The 23763-nt window shown below is 42.8% G+C and overlaps 1 protein-coding gene across 2 annotated transcripts in view; it reads right to left on the reverse strand.

Moving 5' to 3' along the window:
• The window catches only part of TAB2 (TGF-beta activated kinase 1 (MAP3K7) binding protein 2), a 142134-nt gene that overhangs the window by 60751 nt on the left and 57620 nt on the right, over nt 1-23763 (reverse strand). For both annotated transcript variants that reach the window (XM_040429267.1, XM_040429268.1), the window contains exon 2: nt 4443-4489. The gene's annotated coding sequence lies outside the window, so the exon portion shown is untranslated. The remainder of the gene's footprint in view (nt 1-4442; nt 4490-23763) is intronic.

The raw sequence follows: 23763 nt of genomic DNA on the forward strand, positions 1-23763 counted from the left end.
GGTACCTTAACACAAGCGCCACCCCGAAAAAGATGTAGTGTCTGTGGCAGGAGTGGAATAAGGCGTGACACCCGCTATTTCTGTTCTGGCTGCTTTGACCACCCTGCCCTATGCTTAGGGGAGTGTTTCCGAAAGTACCACACACAGGTACACTATTAGCATAGGGATTACGTTACACAGGGCTGTTAGGGCCTTTTCACTCACAGCTGCTGCAAACCTCTCCTTTCACCTGGGACAAAGTGCATAATGTACTTCGTCACATCTCTGGGCGATTTGCGCTTTGCACATTGTCCCATGGGGAAGGAGAGGTTTGTCCTATAAAAAGGTAAAAAAAAAAAAAAAAGTTAATGTTCTGTTCAAAAAGTTTAATAAAGTTTATAAAAGTTAATGTTCCGTTCAAATGTTATATAAGGTTAATGTTAATAAATTTATTGCGTTGCGGCCTGTTTTTTTCTTTTTTTTTACCTTCTAGGTGGACCAACCGATGAACGAGCTGCAGCACTGATGTGCATTCTGACAGAAGCATTGCGCTGCTGTCCGATTACACAAAAGTCTGTGTATGCGGCGCTGCAAGACGAGATTTCTCCTCTGCAGTAAAAAAAGATACGTTTGCCGAGGCATATGAGCTGAGGGGCAGTGTTCATATGCTTTGGCAAACACTTTGTATATATAAAAAAAAAAAAAATCCCGGCAATGATTTATTCATCCACATCGATTGATGTGAATGGAGAAATCAGGTTTGGGTTTGCCAGGGCATACGGGCTAAGTGGGTTTGGATGTTGGGCGGAGCTCCTATGTCCTGGCAGACGCCTTTCCCCTCCTTTTTTCTTTTTGGCAGAGATTTTTTCATCCACATTGATCGATGCGAATGAAGAAATCTGTGCCGTTCATTTTTTCTTTCAGCCCAGAGGCTGAACGGAAAAAAAATATCTCATTACCCGTATGCTCAATATAAGGAGAATAGCAGAAACTCCTAATGCTGGCCATACATGTAATGATTGTGGAGACCCTCAAATGCCAGGGCAGTACAAACACCCCACAAATGACCCCATTTTGGAAAGTAGACACCCCAAGGTATTCGCTGAGGGGCATATTGAGTCCATGAAAGATTGAAATTTTTGTCCCAAGTTAGCGGAAAGGGAGACTGAGAAAAAAAAAATAAAAAATCTATTTAAGCTAACTTGTGCCAAAAAAAAAAAATCTTCTATGAACTCGCCATGCCCCTCATGGAATACCTTGGGGTGTCTTCTTTCCAAAATGGGGTCACATGTGGGGTATTTATACTGCCCTGGCATTTTAGGGGCCCTAAAGCGTGAGAAGAAGAAGTCTGGAATCCAAATGTCTAAAAATGCCATCCTAAAAGGAATTTGGGCCCCTTTGCCCACCTAGGCTGCAAAAAAGTGTCACACATGTGGTATCGCCGTACTCGGGAGAAGTAGGGCAATGTGTTTTGGGGTGTCTTTTTACATATACCCATGCTGGGTGAGAAATCTCTCTAAAATGACAACTTTGTATTAAAAAAAAAAATGGGAAAAGTTGACTTTTAGAGAGATATTTCTCTCACCCAGCATGGGTATATGTAAAAATACACCCCAAAACACATTGCCCTACTTCTTCTGAGGACGGCGATACCACATGTGTGACACTTTTTTGCAGACTAGGTGGGCAAAGGGGCCCAAATTCTAAAGAGCACCTTTACGATTTCACAGGGCATTTTTAACACATTTGGATTTCAAACTACTTCTCACGCATTAGGGCCCCTCAAATGCCAGGGCAGTATAACTACCCCACAAGTGACCCCATTTTGGAAAGAAGACACCCCAAGGTATTTCGTGATGGGCATAGTGAGTTCATGGAAGTTTTTATTTTTTGTCACAAGTTAGTGGAATATGAGACTTTGTAAGAAAAAAATAAATAAAAATGATTTTCCGCTAACTTGTGACAAAAAATAAAAAGTTCTATGAACTCACTATGCCCATCAGCGAATACCTTAGGGTGTCTACTTTCCGAAATGGGGTCATTTGTCGGGTGTTTCTACTGTCTGGCCATTGTAGAACCTCAGGAAACATGACAGGTGCTCAGAAAGTCAGAGCTGCTTCAAAATGCGGAAATTCACATTTTGTACCATAGTTTGTAAACGCTATAACTTTTGCGCAAACCAATAAATATACATTTATTGCATTTTTTTTATCAAAGACATGTAGAACAATAAATTGAGAAATTTATATCTAAATGTAGTTTTATTTGAAAAATTTTACAACTGAAAGTGAAAAATGTCATTTTTTGCAAAAAAAATTTAAATCAAACTGTAAATTTCGATTAATAACAAAAAAAGTAAAAAATGTCAGCAGCAATGAAATACCACCAAATGAAAGCTCTATTAGTGAGAAGAAAAGGAGGTAAAATTCATTTGGGTGGTAAGTTGTATGACCGAGCAATAAACCGTGAAAGTAGTGTAGTGCAGAATTTTAAAAAGTGGTCTGGTCATTAAGGGGGTTTAAGCTAGGGGAGCTGAGGTGGTTAAAGAGATTCTGTCACCAGAATTAACGCTATAGCGATATTTATATGTGCCCATCAGTCTCCTTGCTGTGTTTAAAATGATCCCACTGTTACTGCTCTGGGTGTGTGTTAGATTCTTATAAAAAACTATCTTATTGATAAGTAAATTACCTTGGTCAGGAGCCCAAGGGGTTGTCCCACATCTGTTGGAGCCCAGCCGCACCCATCGATCCGGAGCCCTGCACCGCCTACCACTTAATTTATTCACTCCACTTGCCCTGACGTAATTTCTTCTCAGTGCCGTAGTGTCGCACAGGCGCCGTGGAAACTGTAGTCTGCGCCCGTGCGGACTACTGGCACCGGCTTAGACGAGTCAACTGCGCATGCGCTGTCTCCCTTTTCCGGTGCGCAGGGAGCCTGCGCATGCGCTGTTGACTCGTCTGCATGGGCTTGAAATGAGAGCCTGGCTTCTGCTGTAATGGCGCGGACTGGCCGAAGTGCCAATCTGGACCATTTAACCCCTTAGATGCTGCAATCAATAGTGACCTCAGCATCTAAGTAGTTTAGCGGGAAGGAGCTCCCTCTTTCTTGGCATGGCAGCCTGGGGTCTAATGAAGGCTCCAGGCCTGCTTGCAGCGTATCCATCAGGCTGTGCCTCAGTGGTGCAGCCTGCTGGTGATAATTAGCACTGACTGTATAATACTCTGCATACTCAGTAAGATTCAATAGTAGATCAATAATCAAAAGATCACCAGTTAAAGGAAATGGTAAAGTAAATGGTTAAAAAGTTTGATTACAGTAAATAAAACATTTCCAAGTAAGGGACTATAATGGGAATTGGCAGAGATGAGCCCGCTCCCTAGAATAAATGCCAGGATTCGGCCAGTCAAAAATTACTGCATAGGTTCTTTGTCTGGCCTAATCCTGGCATTTATGTTGGGGAGCAGTGGGATAGCCGCGAGTTCCCATTATACGCAATGTGTCTGGTAGGCACGAGGATCCAAAGGATTCCGTATCTGCCTGCCAGATTGTGTCACGTGAAAGAATCCACAAAAAAAGGGAATAAAAAGCTATCAAAATGTGTTAAGTACCCCAAAATGATAACAATGAAAAACTACAAGAAGTCCTCAAACAGCTCTGTAACTATGGGTCCTGAGGTGCAGTGATGCAAAAACAATTTTCTTTATTAAAGAAGGTTTTTATTGTGCAAAAGTAGTAAAACATACCGTACTTGGTATTCCTGTAATCACACAGAGAATAATGTTATTTATATTATTTTTTGGGCTGAGAAAGGAATGCTATACAACGTAAAATTTTTAGGCTGACCTCCCCTTTCCATATGTTTTGATCCACGCGACAGAGATGCAGCGGTGGTCATGCAGTTATCTGGAGGGACGCATGTGCCAGGGAGCAGGTAAAGTATCGTCTATAGGAGGGGCCCGGGCATTGCATGGGGTATTTGTGCTATTGGATAAGTCCTTTAATAAACGTTAACCGGCAAGTTATGTGTACCCCAAAATGTGCCATTAAAAATTACAACTTATCCCGCAAAAAACAAGCCCTTATACAGCTACATTGACGGAAGAATGGAAAAAAAAAACTTTAGCTATATAATAAAACTAGACATTAAGCCAGTTACAATAATGGGCGCTAGAACAGTAGTTCTTTCTTTCTCTTAGAGATTGTTTTTTAACGCTGATTTTCCAGTTCTTGTATAGATCTATTTGCTCTTCTGAGTCTCTTTTCTATATGTGAGCAGCTCTAGAATCCGAAATCCTAAAGGCCTAAAAGGGAAATCTGTTGACACTTATTTGCCACAGATCAGACATCGCTTAAACAATGCTGTGAGAGATGTACAAGAAGTTTGGGAATGAAGCCAAACATATAAAAAAAAATAAAAAAAAAGCGTTTCACACCAACAATATTTAGGTTACAGGAGTTACCTCAAGTGCCCTTGTAGACTTTCAGATCTGTGTCCTCACCGCATTTTCTGCAAGCAGGAGAAAGAAAATACTGAGATTAGTAATAATTTAGAATATACATTGGAGAAGACTATTGGGCCAGATTTATCATTAAAATACATCACTTTTGTGGTGTGCAAAAGTTGCAAGCTGCCCGTTTTTCCCCAAAATTTTTGTGCAAATGGAGTCTGACGGCCTTGCCAATTTCATGATGTGGGGGCGGGGCGGGGCTACCTTCTACGCACGTTTTCTGGCATAGTACGCATATAAATCTATGCCAGCCCTGGATCAGTACATGGACTGGCCGCTGTTGTGCCTAATTACCATAGACCAGCGTATGATAAGTCTCTCCCCTCCCCCCCACTGAATCAAACTTCTTTACCAAAGTAAATGTATTAAACTTGCCATTACGTATGCACGGGAGGAGTAGACAAATTATTAGCACAACTATAGGAGATCAACAGAAAGAAAACTAGAGTCTGACATCAGGAGCAAATTGCCAGGGTCACCGACTACATGGTTCTTTTAATTTTTCGTCTCCTATATTAAAGAAAGGGATTTTTTCCAGTTCTAAATACTGTCATGTAACATGGATACAGTCTAGCTTTTGCTGTAAGACCATCATGAAATAAATACAATCTAAAAGATGCCCATAAAAGTTGGTAAAACAAACCAAGTGTCAACGAAGAATGCTGTTGCTAAACTGCAAAAGAATAAAACTGCAAAATAAAAATGGCAAAAACATGGCACAGTGAGTGCATGTACCGGTATATACAGTACGTACATGTGTGTGTTTGCAGGCTGTAGTAAGTTTTGTTCATGTAAAACCTCATTCACGCGTCTGTGTCCGTGCATAAATCCGTGAAAAGGTGGTCAGTGATGCCTCCGTGATGGATCCATGTTGGGTCTGTGTGTCATCTGTAGTTTTCACGTACCAATAGACTATACTGTGAGTAATGTATCCGCGAACACGGACAAATAAAGCATGCATCTGTGCTAAAAACACAGACAGTGGTAAAACACTGATGTGTGAATACACATGAAAATGGATGGGCATGTGTATGTGGAGAACACCAACATGTGAATGAGGCTTAAGGCTGGTTTTTTTTCTCTCATTTCATGTAAACATATGACAATTGTTAAACAGTTGCCTCGGACAGACTGCAAAAAGTGGCATCCGTCCAATAGGGTTCCATTATAAAAAATAAAAAAAACGTTGACTTTTTTTTGCTGGACTCTGCCAATGTATATGATAAACAAACGGCCCAGTCTAGGTGCCGCATGGGTCTCACAGAAGAACTGTGATCCTGCTCTAACAGCCTGGACCAGCAGCAGCACAGATCCAGGTCATTTAACCCCTTTCATGCCGCCAGCAATAGCGCCAGTGGCATGTAAGTAGAGTTGCACCGGGTATAGAAGTTTTGATACCCAATCAACACTTTTAGATCTGGATTGATACGATACCAGTCTTACTATTTAACGATACTAGGCTGTGCTGATGCGCAGCCTAGTATCTGTTAGAGAACATGGCCCGCGCTGCGCCCTCCCCCCTGTGCCGCTGGTGCCACCAATGGGAGTTTAGTACTGCGGAGGAACTGTGGCGGGTTATTTGCCGGGGATCGCAACGCCATGTCATAGAGGGCGGGTGCCGGGTATGTGATACCGCCGTCGGCAACCGCTGCCTACACTTAAATTAATGTGTTAATTAATCATCGGTGGGGCAGTGACACCCCCCCCCCCCCCAAGTATTATAACTATTATAATCATTGGTGGCACAGTGGCCACAGGGTCCCCTACCCTCCTCACTGGTGGCAGTGGCAGCTTCCGATCGGAGCCCTAGCAGTGAAATTGCGGGGCTCCGATCGGTTACCATGGCAGACAGGACGCTACTGAAGCCCTGGCTGCCATAGTAAGCTCCCCGCTGCTGTGTGTACTGTGCACAGGGCAGCAGTGAGAGGGTAAGATCCTATTCACCATAATAGATCTCTATCAGGGTGAATAGCACAGGTTCTAGCTCTATTCACCATAATAGATCTCTATCAGGGTGTTAAGATCCCAGGTTCTAGCTCTAAGGGTTCATTCACACGTCCGTAACGTGTTTTGCGGATCCACAAAACACGGACACAGAAAGGTGTGTTCCGCATCGCCGGCAGTAATCGAATATGGCTATTCTTGTCCGCAATTGTGGACAAGAATAGGACATGTTCTATTTTTTTAGGGAACGGAAACGCAGACCCGGAAGTGCGGGTCCACATCTCTGGAGCCGGGCCGCACATCGTGCGGCCTCATAGAAATGAATGGGTCCGCAATTCCATTCTGCAAAATGCGGAACGAAATTGCGGACGTGTGAATGGGGCCTAATAGTTAGAAAGTAAAATCGTAAAAAAAAACAAACAAACACCAAAATGCTAAAAAAAAAAAAAAAAAAAAAAAAAGTTTCAAATCGCCCCCTTTCCCAATTTCACATATAAAACACATTAAAAAAAATAAAAATGACATATCGCCACGCACAAAAAAGTGTGAGCTTCTAAAAGTCTCCCATTCGGTGAAAGCCATAACTGGGGGAAAAAATTATTTTTTTTAAAACTGCGTGATTCGCCAGGAAGTCCTAGTTGGCCAGGCCCTGCTGGTGGATGTCAGTTACTGACAGTAAAATACATTGCACGGCTTGAACAGTGCAAAGTATTTTAGAAGCGATCCAAAAAGACTGCCTATTAAAATCCCCTTGTGGGACTATTAAATGGTTAAAAAGGGGAAAAAATGTTTTAGGTAAAAAAAAATAAAATAAAAAAATACCCCAAAAATTCAATTTTCCATAAAAAAAAATAAATAAAAATAAACTAATGGAAAATATAGCAAAAATAAAAATCTCCATATATTTGGTATTGCGGTGTCCACAACTATCCGCCCTAAACAATGAATGTAATTTATCACATACAAAAAAAAGACAGCAGTTTTTTGCTTATTTGGCAGAAAACGAAAATGGGAATAATAAGCAATCAAAAAAAGTGTTATGGGGGGGGGGCGGAGCTAGCTGCAGAGCTGAATAGACGCAGCCTGAAAGAGCTCTGAGCAGAAAAAGATTATAACACGACATCTTGTAGGATGACAGGCCGAACTGGATGGACAAATGTCTTTTTTCGGCCTTATGTACTATGTTACTATGTTATCTCTGCCAAATCTGAACGGATCATCCTGAAAACCTCAAGCCCTGCAAGCACCGGACTTTATTTGGGCGCTTAACCGGGACTCAGGAGCCGTTCCCCAGCGGCTGCCTGTAATTTTGCCGCCAGCAACACCAGCGATCTGCATTGCCTTATACTGGGCAAGGATTCTGCATAATAAGGACTCTGCTAAATAAGAGCGCTACTCTCCCCGGGATCTAAATTCAAAAGAGACCGGCGAAAGAAGATCCGGCCGTGAGGGAGCTGAAGCCGGCAGAGAGAAATTAGTTCCGTCGCTTCAAGTCTGCAGTGCTCTGCAGAATAATTGCGATCAAGACAGTTACCGGAACCAGCGATCAGTAAGAAGACACCACGAAAACCCTAAGGTCAATGTGTGAATTTGCAAGACACAGGTCGCGATCTAGACCGGAGAAAGAAGTTCCGGCCGGAGCTTCAGCCGGTTAATAAGAAAAGAAAAGAAAAGAAAAGAAAAGAAAAGAAGAAGAGTATCACTGCGCTTGTTGCGTCCGGCTGCCAGCGATTTCTCTGTCAAGTGCTGGCAAGACTGTACTGGTCTCAGTGCAAGGCACACTAGGGTGAAATTCACATGCCCAACACTTGCTCCTCAGTTCTTAGCCATTTATAAAGATTAGAGCCGGGACCCGAACTTTTGATTAAGCCACGCCTCCAACCCGAACAGTCTATTCGATTTTTCATTAGATTTTTTGATTTTATTCGATTTTTTTTTCTTCTCTCTTTTGATTTATCATTCGATTTTTCAACTTAAGCACTATCTTAAAATCAATGACTCTGCTCATCCTAGCAGCTGTTAAAGGAGGCAGAATAAACAGTGGGAACCTATTATGAAACTGTCAAATTGATTGCTTCAGTGACCACAACATACACTGCTCAAAAAAATAAAGGGAACACTTAAACAACACAATGTAACTCCAAGTCAATCACACTTCTGTGAAATCAAACTGTCCACTTAGGAAGCAACACTGAGTGACAATCAATTTCACATGCTGTTGTGCAAATGGGATAGACAATAGGTGGAAATTATAGGCAATTAGCAAGACACCCCCAATAAAGGAGTGGTTCTGCAGGTGGTGACCACAGACCACATCTCAGTTCCTATGCTTCCTGGCTGATGTTTTGGTCACTTTTGAATGCTGCCGGTGCTTTCACTCTAGTGGTAGCATGAGACGGAGTCTACAACCCACACAAGTGGCTCAGGTGCAGCTTATCCAGGATGGCACATCAATGCGAGCTGTGGCAAGAAGGTTTGCTGTGTCTGTCAGCGTAGTGTCCAGAGCATGGAGGCGCTACCAGGAGACAGGCCAGTACATCAGGAAACGTGGAGGAGGCCGTAGGAGGGCAACAACCCAGCAGCAGGACCGCTACCTCCGCCTTTGTGCAAGGAGGAATAGGAGGAGCACTGCCAGAGCCCTGCAAAATGACCTCCAGCAGGCCACAAATGTGCATGTGTCTGCTCAAACAGTCAGAAACAGACTCCATGAGGGTGATATGAGGGCCCGACGTCCACAGGTGGGGGTTGTGCTTACAGCCCAACACCGTGCAGGACGTTTGGCATTTGCCAGAGAACACCAAGATTGGCAAATTCGCCACTGGCGCCCTGTGCTCTTCACAGATAAAAGCAGGTTCACACTGAGCACATGTGACAGACGTGACAGAGTCTGGAGACGCCATGGAGAACGTTCTGCTGCCTGCAACATCCTCTAGCATGACCGGTTTGGCATTGGGTCAGTAATGGTGTGGGGTGGCATTTCTTTTCTTTGGAGGGCCGCACAGCCCTCCATGTGCTCGCCAGAGGTAGCCTGACTGCCATTAGGTACCGAGATGAGATCCTCAGACCCCTTGCGAGACCATATGCTGGTGCGGTTGGCCCTGGGTTCCTCCTAATGCAAGACAATGCTAGACCTCATGTGGCTGGAGCGTGTCAGCAGTTCCTGCAAGACTAAGGCATTGATGCTATGGACTGGCCCGCCCGTTCCCCAGACCTGTCCAGGAGTTGGCAGATGCTTTAGTCCAGGTCTGGGAGGAGATCCCTCAGGAGACCGTCCGCCACCTCATCAGGAGCATGCACAGGCGTTGTAGGGAGGTCATACAGGCAAGTGGAGGCCACACACACTACTGAGCCTCATTTTGACTTGTTTTAAGGACATTACATCAAATTTGGATCAGCCTGTAGTGTGTTTTTCCACTTTAATTTTGAGGGTGACTCCAAATCCAGACCTCCATGGGTTAAAAAAATTTCCATTTTTTTTTGTGTGTGATTTTGTTGTCAGCACATTCAACTATGTAAAGAACAAAGTATTTCAGAAGAATATTTAATTAACTCAGATCTAGGATGTGTTATTTTTGTGTTCCCTTTATTTTTTTGAGCAGTGTATATTAAATAAGACCGGGACTATATCTAATCTGGAAAAAGCTTGTGATTATTTAAAGGGGTCGCACCCAAATAATGGCTGGGTCATCTCAGGTTGAAGCGCCACTAAATCAGCGCCCTTTCCCGCGACTTTTTCTTGCAAGCTAGAGGCATAAATGACCGTTCTGATATCAGTCTAGAGCACCCCCGAGTCATCCCTATATAAAGATGTGAATCATTTTTACTGCTATGCTCGGCACCCGACCCAACTATATCAGCAACTCCTTCAGATAATGGGATAAAAATAAGTTTCAGCTGGCCATACATCAGCTCCTTCTGAAATCACAGCTGGACTATCACCCCCATTTACTTATAATTAAGGAGTTTCTGACTACTGAATACTAAAAGGGATTATGGGAAAATCCAGACGCCATATAACGGAAGATTGGCCTTCAAAAACACCAAGAAAGTCCTCAGACAAAATATGCACGCCACACCTGCTGGCGCTGAACACAGTAGCAGCAAAATGAAAAATAAAAGCAAAGTTTTCGCCTCTCAAGAGCCAGGATCAGGGTCAGATTCTGAAGATGAAGTCCCAGAGCAAGATCAGAGTGACCAGGAGGATCTAAGGAAATATATTAAAACACTGCCAACCACAGATCACATGAGGGACTTGTTCAAAGAATTTACAAATACCCTTATATCAGACCTCGCAGAAATAAAAGCTGATATAAAGCAATTATATACTAGAGTTTCAACCCTTGAGGACACAAATGAAAAAAATTGTACAACATGCTTCCCAGATTGAAAACACTGCGCAAAAACAACAAAAGGAACTCTATGACTTCAAATTACATATAGATGACCTGGAAAACAGGTAAAGAAGAAATAATCTACGTGCCAGAGGCCTTTCTGAACAGGTTGAGGACAAAGATATACATGGCGTTCTTCCACAGATATTTCTTGAGTTGTTAGGTAAAGAAGGAGAAGATGATCTGGGGATTGAAAGAGCACATAGAGAGTGTTTCGGCCAAAGAATGCCCCCAAGGACTCCCCAAGAGACGTGCTATTCTACATCTTAAGTTTTCGCCTTAAAGAGGACATTCTCAGGAAAGCTCGGATGGCTAAAAGAATCAACTATAAAGGTGAGGAAATAACTATCTTCCAAGATGTTTCTAAATACACCCTTGACAAATGCAGACAATTGGCAACCTTCACTAGAGCTCTGAGAGAAAATCGGATCAAATATAGGTGGCTGTACCCCTTTGGGATGTTGATAACACACAATAACAGACCTTTTACAGTTAGAACACCTGATGAACTCGCAACAATAATTCCCAAGCTCAACATTGGCCATTTTGAAGTTCCGGACTGGACTCAAGAAACGTCAACAGATCCATTCCCAGCAACTGACAGATGGGAAAGGCAATATACGCCCAGACAAAGAAGAATGGACAGATTCGAGACACCTCTCCCTAAAGCTCCTAGAAAAAATGCAAGGGGGTTCACACCAGGCTGATACTAGCCATATATCCTTTCATAGTGATATAATATAAACAGTGTTTATGATGTTAGCATATTTTTTTTTTTCTGTTCTCTTATCTGAAACTTTATATGCTTATATAACTGTTGGGTTGGTGCTTTGAGTTTGAGTTTAAAGAGGAAAACAAATAAACACCGAAACGGTTCATTAGTAATCAGTGTTTTTTTTTTGTTTTTTTTATGAAAAGACACTGAAAATTATCTTCCTAATTTTGATTGTCTTTTTCTATTGAATTAGACAGTCACTTATCTACACCTAAAGTACCACTTGGTGATCCACAACTTATTTCTGTCCCCCCCCCCCCCCCCACCAGGTGGATTCTCTAGTGTACTAAACTCTGACCCACTGGGTTCACGGTGCGGTTCCCTAGTGGCTCAGACACTGTTTTGTTTCCAATCTCTCAGTATTATACTCAACGTTGAGGTGTACTGATAATGTTATTTTTTTGTTCTTTGTATTTGTACCAGTCAACTAAACAATTGAATACAACACAAAAGGTAATAGTGATATGACAGAATTATCTTGTGCCTCATTTAATGCCAACGGCTTAAATATACCTGCAAAGAGAGCTCAAGTCCTAAAACTTTTACATAAAAATAAAGTAGATGTCTTACTCCTACAGGAGACACATTTTAAGAAATAATTTACCCTTATTTTTAACAAAAATGTGCATTTCACCAAATCAGATTCCCTAACAGACCCAGAAGGAAGGTTTAGATTTATTAAAGGGAAAATAAATGAAAAAATGTTTACCTTTGCTAGCATATATGCCCCTAATGCTAACCAAGTTCCGTTTCTCAAACAGATATTTAGCAAACTAGATGGGTTTGCAGAAGGTTCTTTGGTTATAGGGGGAGACTTTAATCTTCCTCTAGAGCCAAGCTTAGACACTTCCCAAGGTAAATCCCATATTACCACTCGCAAATTGAAAGCTATTAAAAAACTCCTTCATCAATCACAGTTAGTGGATGCCTGGAGAGCTATGAACCCCACGGTAAAAGACTATTCATATTTCTCCAAAGTCCATCAAACTTACACAAGAATCGACTATGTATTTGTTAGCCAAAAGGACTTGAGTCATATTAGGAAAATTGAATACAATCCAATTTTGCTTTTTGACCATGCACCCCTAAGGGTAACCTTTACATTCGGTCCCAACCACAAAACTCCAGGGATGTGGAGACTAAATGAAAGCTTATTATCTAAAAAAAAAAAGAACATATAGATTCCCTAACTAAACATCTCAAAAAAAATTTGGGAGAAAATCTGAAAGTGTGACGCTCTTATTTGGGAAGCCCACAAGGCTGTTTTAAGAGGTGCTTTAATACAAATTGGTGCGAGAGAGAAAAGAGCTAAGCAAAAGGAAATTGATGATATATTGGGCAAAATCTGACATTTAGAATCACTCAATAAAAGAACAATCAATAAAGAGGGTGAAATTGAGCTCACGCTATTAAAAAATAGACTGAAGGAAATATTAAATACCCAATCGCAGAAATTTCTATTCATAGCTAAATATAAACACTATATGCATGCAAACAAATGTGGCAAAGCCTTGGTGACACTGATTCGCAAGACTAGGGCGGCCATGATCATTCCCAAAATTAAACCGGACCCTTCTTCTGATAAGATATTTTATGAATCCAAAAAGATTGTAGAATGTTTTAAAAACTATTATAGCAAGCTATATAACTTACGTGAAGCTGACAAAGACACTGATAACTTGAAAAATGTTATTAGTAAATATCTTGAAGATGTGAAATTCCCTGATTTATCCAAATCCCAATTGGAACAATTAGAGAACCCCTTTACACTAGACGAGATTAAACAGGTAATTAACTCACTAAAAATAGGGAAAAGACCTGGACCAGATGGCTTTTCGGCTGGCTACTATAAAAAATTTAAGGATATATTAGGTCCAAAATTAGAGCAATACCTTAATGGTGTCTCCTTGGCCTCTCCTCTCAGAACAGAATCGACGTTGGCTCACATCTCAGTCATCCCGAAAGAGGGAAAAGATAACTCACTCTGCATGAATTACAGACCCATCTCTTTGCTTAATGTGGACATTAAAATCTATGCCAAACTGATAGCAGATAGGCTTAAAAAAATGATGAATCTGTTAATAGATTCAGACCAGGTGGGTTTCGTTCGGGGTAGAGAGGCCAAGGACAACACGATCAGAGTATTTTATTTAATACAGCAAGCTAAGATCAAGAGAGTGCCATTGGTTTTAGTCTCCACTGATGCCGAAAAGGCATTCGACCGCCTTAATTGGAGCTATCTCCAGGCAGTTCTCCACAAAGTGAAACTTCCACAAACCTTGATTGACAACATTATGTTCCTATAAGTTTCTCCCTCGGCCTGTGTTAAGGCAAATGGAGTACTCTTCTCCTTTTACAATTGCAAATGGGACTAGGCAGGGGTGTCCTCTATCCCCGTTATTGTTTGTTCTTTGTTTAGAGCCTTTTTTTTTTAGCTAAGATTAGAGCTAATCCACTTATCAGAGGTTTCCCTGCTCACTCCAGAGAACATAAGATAGCAGCTTTTGCGGATGATACGCTTTTTACTCTCTCAGAGCCACTTCAATCGATTCCAGAGCTACTCAGAGAGAAGTCTCCGACTTTAAAATCAACCTAAACAAATCTGAGCTATTTAATATTAATGTAGATGCCAAAACATGGAATAAAATTATTACAATGAGTCCCCTAAAAAATACGTCAACTTTTATCACATATTTGGGTATTAAAGTATATAGTGAAATGTCAGACACATATCATAAAAATTTTCTCCCCTTAAGTAAAACTGAGACCTTACTGAAAGATTGGAGCACACATTGGATTTCCTGGTTTGGCAGAGTTAATCTAATTAAGATGGAAATCCTACCTAGATTTCTATATTACTTCCAAACACTCCCAGTGGAAATACCACCTACTTTCTTTAGGAAACTCAAGCTAATGTTGACCAAATTTATATGGCAGAACAAACAAAATAGAATCAAATTTTCTACGTTAACTAGACACAAAACTAATGTAGGTATTGGATTACCGGATTTTGAGCTTTATTATAAAGCGTCAATCCTAACTAGGATATTGGATTGGGGCTCAGACCCGAATTCGAAAAGATGGGTAGAATTGGAGCAGGATTCTCAGAAGGTATCATTACTTGGCCTTCTTTGGAGAACCCCCCAATATGCAAAGAACCTTGCTTTGGTTGATAAGCAGATCACTAAAGCTACACTCAAGAAATGGCATAATATAATTAGATCTCTTAAAATTTCATCTCAGAAAGACACTAAGGCCCCTCTATCTAGTTTTATACCAAATAATTGGCATGTACTCACCAAAATATAAAATAAAAAAAAATAAGAAGTTTGGGAAAATGCAGGTAAAGAATTTTTTTTGTGGCGGTTTATTGGTTCCTAGAGAGGAATTTAATAATAACTTTGGAAAGGAAGCGATCACAGCCAGTCAACACATGTTGTTATCTAACCAGCTGACAAAATGGTTTAAAGACCATGTTGAACCAATAGAAAACTACCCCATTGATTCAGCTATTACAAAAAGACTCAGCTGGGGATCACTTAATTTCCAAGTACTACAAAATATTAAACAGTTCAGATGAACCTCTGTCTCATCTTGATAAATGGAACAAGGAACGTAAGAAGGTTTTCAACAATACACAAACAAACTATCTGTTGAAAAAAAAGCACTCACTTTCTCACAATCCTTCACATACCAAGAGAGGCACTACAAGTTAATAACTGGTTGGTATAAAATCCCCACACTAATGCACAGGATCAATCCAGAAATATCTAACTTATGTTGGAGATGTAATGTGGGAGTAGGAGACTACACTCATATATGGTACACATGCCCTAAGATAATACCCTTTTGGGAAAATTTCAACTGTATCATCAATGAGGTTTTTCAAACCAAGGTTAAGGTTTCTGAAGAATTAGTTATGTTTTATTTGTTTGATGCAAGTCAGATAAGCATTAGATCTGAACTTTGCTTACAACTCCTCAATGCCGCTAAGATATTGGTGCCCAAAAAATGGCTTCAACAGGATCCGCCGTCAACTGAGGAATGGCTAGCTGAGGTCCAAAAGATACAAAATTTCGAGAAACTCAAATGGACACTAGCACAAAACCTTTCGAAGTATAAGGACATTTGGGGAGCATGGGAAAATTATCTGACTCCAGAAAAATACTCACAATTGCTTAGTAATTCAAGTTTATGATTCTAGATATGTACTAGAGTAGAGAATTTTCAATATATGATATCTAATCACACTGTATCATAGATGACTGGTACTGTTCTCTGTGTTATCCCCTGTTTCTCCTTTCTCCCCTTCCTCCCTTCCCTGTATTCCCCTCCTCCTCCCCTAAATCACAACCCGTCTTACTTTTAGATGTTAGATGTTAGTGATTATTCTTTTCAAATCATCATAAGCTTTCTCACAAGCTATGGTCAATGACTTAGGCTACTTTCACACTAGCCTTCGGGCTCCGCTTGTGAGCTCCGTTTGAAGGGGCTCACAAGCGGCCCCGAACGCATCCGTACTGCCTTAATGCATTGAGTGGACGCGGATCCGCTCAGAATGCATCAGTCTGGCAGCGTTCAGCCTCCGCTCAGCAAGCGGACACCTGAACGCTGCTGGCAGCGTTCGGGTGTCCGCCTGGCCGTGCGGAGGCAAACGGATCTGTCCAGACTTACAATGTAAGTCAATGGGGACGGATCCGTTTGAATTTGACACTATATGGCTCAATTTTCAAACGGATCCGTCCCCCATTGACTTTCAATGTAAAGTCTGGACGGATCCGTTTGAAGCTACTTTCAGACTTAGAATTTCTTTCTACAATATAATGCAGACGGATCCGCTCTGAACGGTAGTGTGAAAGTAGCCTTAAAGGGATTATATCCTTGACTTATCTTTCTGTATTATTGTAATGCTTGGAACAATCACATTTCTATTATGTAAACTTAATGAAAATGTTGGATACTTTTTTGATTTATATTAATATAGCAAATTTTGATATGCTATTTAATTTTTCTCAAAATAAAGAAAAATTTACAAGACCAAAAAAAAAAAAAAAAGTGTTATGTACCCCAAACTCATACCAATGAAGACTACAAGTCATCCCACAAAAATCAAGCCCTGACATAGCTCCGTAGGAAGAAAAATAAAGCTATGCGTCTTAGGCCTCATGCACACGACCATTGTGTGCATCCACGTCCGTTCCGTCATTTTTCACAGTTTAGCAGAGGTCCCATTCATTTCTATGGAGCTGTGAAAAAAAACTGATAGTCCTCCGTTTTTTCTCTGCATCCGTGATTCCAGTCAGTCAAAAAAATATAACCTGTCCTATTCTTGTCAGTGGAAAACAAAGGACGGACCCATTCAAGTCAATGGGTCCGTCCAAAAAAACGGATGCACAACTGGTATGTCATCCATGTCCGTGTCAGTTTTTGTTCTACAAGACCTTGGTGCAATAAAATTACACTTTTCATTAACCTTCCTTTTTTTCCCCGTCAGACAAAAAAAAAGGAAGACACAAGGAAACACAACTGAAGCAAAATCGGACACGGACCACTGAAGCCAAATCACTGCATGAGGCCTTAGGATGCGGTGATGCAAAAAAAAAATTCTTCTGTTTAAAAAAGGGCTTTATTGGTGCAAAAGTAGCAAAACAAAAATAAATTGTATGTATTTGGTATCATTGTAATCGGACTGACCCAGAGAGTAAATTTATCATGTTATTAAAGCCACAAAATGTATAATGTCAAAAACAGTGACAATATTGCTGTTTTTTCCCCATCCCCTTTCCATAAAGTTAATAAAAGTTAGTGCTCGTGCATAAAATAGTTTACATTTTTGAGGACCACAAATTGCGGATCCGCAAAACACGCATACCAGCTGCGTTACGCATTTTGCGGATTGGAACATCCTGTCTTCAGTAGAACTGTTCATATCCTTGTCCATGCAGGGCCACAGAACGGACATACGGATAGCACATGGTGTGCAGTCCCCATCTTTTGCGACCCCATTCGACCCGCAATAGAGGCGCATCGGACGCGGACCAAAAATACATTCGTGTGCATGAGCCCTTAATAAGTAAATTGTGTACCCCAAAAAAAGCACCAACTTTTCACCAAAAAAACAAGCTCTCATTCGGCTACATAGATGGAGAAAACAAACCAAAAAAATTAATCACTGCGCTGCAGCGCCACGCTCCCGTCATTCTGCTGTCTGGTGGAGGTCAGACCCCAGAATACCTGTATAACCGGTAAGGCCTGCAGGACAATATTCAGGCTCATTCTGCAGTTCCATCTGGAACTGGATATCTTTTTACTATGTTTTTAAATCTATGTTAATCATTAACGACCATTTTATTTTTTTACATGCAGCGTTACTCTACAGAAAAATGTCAGTCATGGTTGCAAATCCTTTGATCCGCTTATCTTGACTTGCAGCCAGGATTATGACCCAGCGATGCATTCGCCCTGCTGACTATCCGCACAGGTAGCTCTTCAGGATTCAGTTCCGGGAAGTCTTCCTTACCAGACCGCACTGTAATGTGACATGCAGTAGGAGAAACCTTCTAAACTGGTGTCCAATAGCAAGTCCCGGGAGCATGGAATCAATGTGCCTGACTTTTGACATCTATGGAGAGCTCTTACTACAATGCTACTAAAAAAAAATAAAACATTAAAAAGTAATCTCGTAGAGCAAAACTGGCTCAGTCTACTGCATCTTTTTCACCCCTAAATAATCAATTTTAAGGTACCACAGAAGCAGCATTTTACAGGAGGTGGATTTGAGAAAACATTTTAGTATTAGAAAGAGGGTCAGATGAGGACAGTAAGTGAAGGATTCCAGGCATATTTTTAAGAGCATGAAGCTTTGTATACCATTAAGGCAAATAGTAATCTGCAGGCTCCTAGATCCGACCACACACTGCTGTCTCAACTGTATCTGGGCCAGTCGGCTTATGTGATGTTTCGATAAATATAAGCGCATGAGAAGTGTTTGAGGTCAGTCCTAGCTTCACATCAATGAAGTGCTTTTTCTGCAATTCCTAATGCACTTTTAATAACTGACCTGCCATGTACGAATACTGATGCATTCTCTATGTATGGCCAGCTTCACACCAGGATACTGGTTACCATGTCTAATATAGATACACTACTCACAAAAAGTTAGGGATATTTGGCTTGTGTGTAAAATTTTAGGATGAACCTAAAATGCACTCTAACCTTTACAGGTGAACTTAAAGGGGTTTTCTCATCTCAGACAATGGAGCATATCGCTAGGATATGTCCCCATTGTCTTATAGGTGCGGGTCCCACAACTATAATCGAGAACAGAGCCCCAAAATTGAGTGAGAGCACACTGTGCATGCGCAGCCGCCCTCCATTCATTTCTATGGGGCCGCCGAAATTAGCCGAGCACTGGCTAGGCTATTGCAGTCTGCCCGATAGAATTGAATGGGAGCATGGGCCGCGCATGCGCAGCACGCTCCCATTCACTTCTATGGGAGAGGCGGGGATTAGCACTCAGTGGTGGACGGACCACGGGAAATCTGGAGTCCTCCAGCCACAGTGCTCCCCGCTCCGTTCTCGATATAGGTGCGGGTCCCAGCGGTGGGACCCGCACCCATCAGACAATGGGAGCATATCCTAGCTATATGTCCCCATTGTCTAAGATGGGAATACCCCTTTAATGTGACCTTCTCTAAACTTCTGAATGCACATGTCCAACTGTTAAATGTTTCAGCACTTTTTGCACAACTTGCTGTTCTCTAACAAGGAGCTTAACCGTAAAAAGGTGTTTGATCTATGAATCGCCCAATAAGTTTACTGGTTCAATTAGGCCCCTTGCAGACAAGCGTCTTGTATGCAATCACGTTCAGTTTTTATTGCGCGGGTGCAACGCGATTTAATGCGTTTTCCACGATAGATAACTGAAGGTATACAAATAACATCTCTTAACAACCATGTGTGAAAATCGCATCCGCACTTGCTTGCGGATGCGATTTTCACGCAGCCCCATTCACTTCTATGGGGCCAGCATTGCGTGAAAAAAAAATATATATAAAAATCGCGGAATATAGAACATGCTACGATTTTCATGCAACACAAGTGATGCGTGGAAATCAACGCTCCTGTACACAGACCCATTGAAATGAATGGGTCCGGATTCCTGGCGGGTGCAATTAGTTCGCATCAGGCATTGCACCCACGCGGAATACTCGCTCGTGTGAAAGGGGCCTTAGAATTGGTATTTAAACAGTCCTCCTCATCACGCTGTTCACATTTTGACATCATGAGACCAATACAACACCTAACAATTGGCCAACAGTACCTGGCCATTGCAAGGCTTCAAGCAGGATGTTCTCCGATGCAAGAGGCCACTGAGCTTAGAGAGTCACAGAGTGTCATCAGCAGGTTTCAATAGAGATACAGAGACTGGAAGAGTCACAGAAAAGCATAGAAGTGGACATCCTTTGGCCACATCCCATACTGATGACCGCTTCATTGTGACAATGCCCTGCGGAACTGGATGATGAATTCTACACAACTCCAGGCACATTTAAGGGAGGTGAGAGGCACCCAAGTGTCACATCAGACCATTCGAAACCATTTACATCAGCGTGGACTCTATGCTAGACGACCTGCAAGGGTACCTGACCACGCCACCAGGAGTGATCATCTTGCATGGGCTAGGGAGCATCTACACTGGAAGACAGACCAGTGGGTCTCAGTGCCGTTCACTGATGAAAGTCGATTCACACTGAGCAGAAATGACGGCCGCCAACGATGTTGGAGGCGTCAAGAAGAGCGCTATGCATCAGCAACTGTGGTGGAGGTGGTATTGTTACAGTAGGGCTGCAGCTATTGATTATCTTTGTAATAGAGTATTCTATCAATTAATAGAGTACTCCAAAAACAAAAAACAAATTAAAAGAACGTTTTTCCTTTATAAAAACTCATCAGCCCCCCCATGCCATCAGCTTACCCCCCCCCCCCCCAGTGCCACCATGTCCCCAGCGCCAATAAAATAAAATACTTACCTCTCCATCATCTTCTCCCTGCACGCTGCACTGTCGTCCTGACATCACACAGCGTCAGGTCATAGTGCACGTAAGCGTGCACTATGTCCTGACGCTGTGTCAGGAGGACAGTGGTGCATACCGGCAGGTGACTACGGAGTGGTGAGTAATAGCAAGAGCTTTACTCACGCTCTGTGGTCACTTGACACAAACGAATCCTCGATGCAAAAAATTTGCATTGAGGATTTTTTGGCGTCAAATTACTCAATTCAATAGAGCAATCGTTTCAGCCCTATGTTACAGTGTGGGCAGGTGTGTCTAGTCAATACACAACTGCCGTACACTTTGTGAACAATTGACAAGCCCATACTACTTTAATAACATCATTAATCCGATCATTGTGTCTAATTTCATCTTCACGGATGACAATGCGCCAGCTCATCAAGGTTGCATCATTCAGGAACGGCTGCTGGAGACAGGGCAGGCCACTCCATTTGAGTGAACCCATTCTCCAGACCGGAATCCCATTGAAAACCCAGGGGATCAGCTGAGTCACAGTGTAGAAGCACGTAACTCTGTACCCCAGAACCTCAATGACCTGAGGGGCACCCTTCAAGAAGAGTTGGATGCCATACATCAGCAATCAATGAGTCGACTTGTGAACATCATAAGAGGTCGTTGTCAAGCTGTAAATTGATGTTCAAGGCCACGTGACAAGTTATTTTGACACTGCCATTTTTGTGGGGGTATGCCTATCACTGTAGTTGGCTTTTGTTTCAATAAATTTGAGATGAGGAAACCACCATTGCATGCTTCTCCTTAATGCCCTACTGTCATGATACAGTATCACTGTAGAGTGAACTTTACATTTTCTGTATTTTTCACCCAAAAGCCAAATATCCATAACTTTTTGTGAGTAGTATATATTATAAATGAAATATCAGCAAGTCATCATTATTTGTTGATCGGTAATACTGATGGTCTGTCCACTAGGTAGATTTGGCTGGAATGGTTTTTGGTTGCCATCTCAAATTTGATGCGACCTTTACCTAGTGGAAACCCCCAAAAAGTTACCACATTTTGGAAACTACAGCCCTCAAGGAATTTATTGACCTTTAGAAGTTCCTGGATGTAAAAATTAAACATCACTTCCAATAAAATGTAGCATAAGCCCACATTTTTTTCATTTTCACAAGGGGTAACAGGATGTAATTCACCCCACAATTTGTGACTCATTTTTCCCTGAATATGACAACATGCCATATGTGGGTGTCAACTTGTCATCTGCTGTTTGGCACACTGCAGGGTTCAGAAGAAAAAGAGCACCATGTGCATTTGAGGCCTTGGTTAGTGATTTCTCCAGCTGGCAATTGCAAAACAACTCCCAAGAAATGACCACATATTTGAAATCACATCGGTCACAGAATTTAGGGGTGTAGTAAGCATTTTGACCCCACAGGTGTTTTGCAAAAATTAACCACCTCCCGACCGCCTAACGCAGGGCTCGACAAATCCCGGGCGCCAGGTCGCCATGGCGACCAGGAATTTGGTCCTGGCGCTTGGGTATTTGTCAGCCCGTTTTCAAAGATGCGCTCGGCGCGCACCATAATTTCCTGAGCCAGCACAGTGGAGAAGGAGAGGAGTCCCTCCCCACTGTGCGCGGCTGCCGCTGGCCACTAAGAACAGAGTAGGAGGAGAAGGGGAGGGACTGTGGCCACTGCGCCACCAATAAATGTGCCGGCCATATCCTGGCCCCTATGACTGCACGCTGTTAGCCCCACGATGGTATGTTAGTGAGCAGCATTATACTCACGTGCGCCGTGGCCGCCGGGCGCTCCTTCTTCTGTCTGTGCGGCTCATTGCTAATGCTTATAGCTCCCAGCGATCACGGCGCACGTGAGTATAATGCTGCTCACAAACATACCATCGCAGCCAGGACTTCAGTAGCGTCCTGGCTGCCATGGTAACCGATCGGAGCCCCAGCATTACACTGCTGGGACTCCGATCAGAACTGCCCACTGCCACCAATGATGGGGGGAGGAGGAGGGGGACCCTGTGGCCACTGCCACCAATGATTAATACTGGGGAGGGAGGGGGGTGGGTTTGTTACCAGAGGGGGCTGATAAGAGGGAGGAGGGGGAGGGGCTGATCAGAGGCTGGGGGGGGCTGCTGATCAGAGGCTGGGGGGGGGGCTGCTGACCAGAGGCTGGGGGGGGCTGCTGACCAGAGGCTGAGGGGGGGTGCTGACCAGAGGCTGGGGGGGGCTGCTGACCAGAGGCTGGGGGGGGCTGCTGACCAGAGGCTGGGGGGGGGCTGCTGACCAGAGGCTGGGGGGGGCTGCTGACCAGAGGCTGGGGGGGGCTGCTGATCAGAGGCTGGCTGCCTTGGTCAGCTCCCTGCTGTTGTGTGCACAAAGCACAGGGCAGCAGGGAGTGTGTAAAGTCCTATTCACCCTGATAGAGCTCTATTAGGGTGAATATATGACAAGGGTTCTAGCCCTTAAGGAGGCTAATAGTTATTAAATAAAAAGTAAAAAAAATAAATAAATAAAAAAGTTTAAACACCCCCCCCCCCAAATATAGAAAACAATATATCGCACATGCTTAAAATTATATCGCCATATAGATTTTATGACGCGGCTCCGCCTGGCTCCTAGATTCCAAGGAAATTTGTCAAGCCCTGGCCTAACGCAGGGAAGCGTCCTGCGGGCGGCCGGGTTATTCTTCCTGGACGCATATACGCGTCATCTCGCGTGAGCCGAGATTTCCTGTAAACGCGCGCTCACAGGATCGCAAGGTAAACAAGCTGATCTACATCCTGCCAGCGGCGATCATTCGCTGGCAGGCTGTAGATGTGATTTTTTTTTTTAACCCCAGAAAGGTATATTAGACGCTGTTTTGTTAACAGCGTCTGATATACCTGCTACCTGGTCCTCTGGTGGTCCCTTTTGCTTGGATCGACCACGAGAGGACACAGGCAGCTCTGTAAGTAGCACCAATCACCACACTACACCCCCACCGTCACTTATTAACCCCTTATTAACCCCTGATCTTTCCCCTGTAAGGCTCCATTCAGACATCCGTATGTGTTTTGCGGATCCGCAAAATCCGGACACCGGCAATGTGCTTTCCGCATTTTGCGGATCCGCACAT

The sequence above is a fragment of the Bufo bufo genome, chromosome 4 (genome assembly GCF_905171765.1).
Source record: "Bufo bufo chromosome 4, aBufBuf1.1, whole genome shotgun sequence".
Classification (NCBI taxonomy): Eukaryota; Metazoa; Chordata; class Amphibia; order Anura; family Bufonidae; genus Bufo; species Bufo bufo.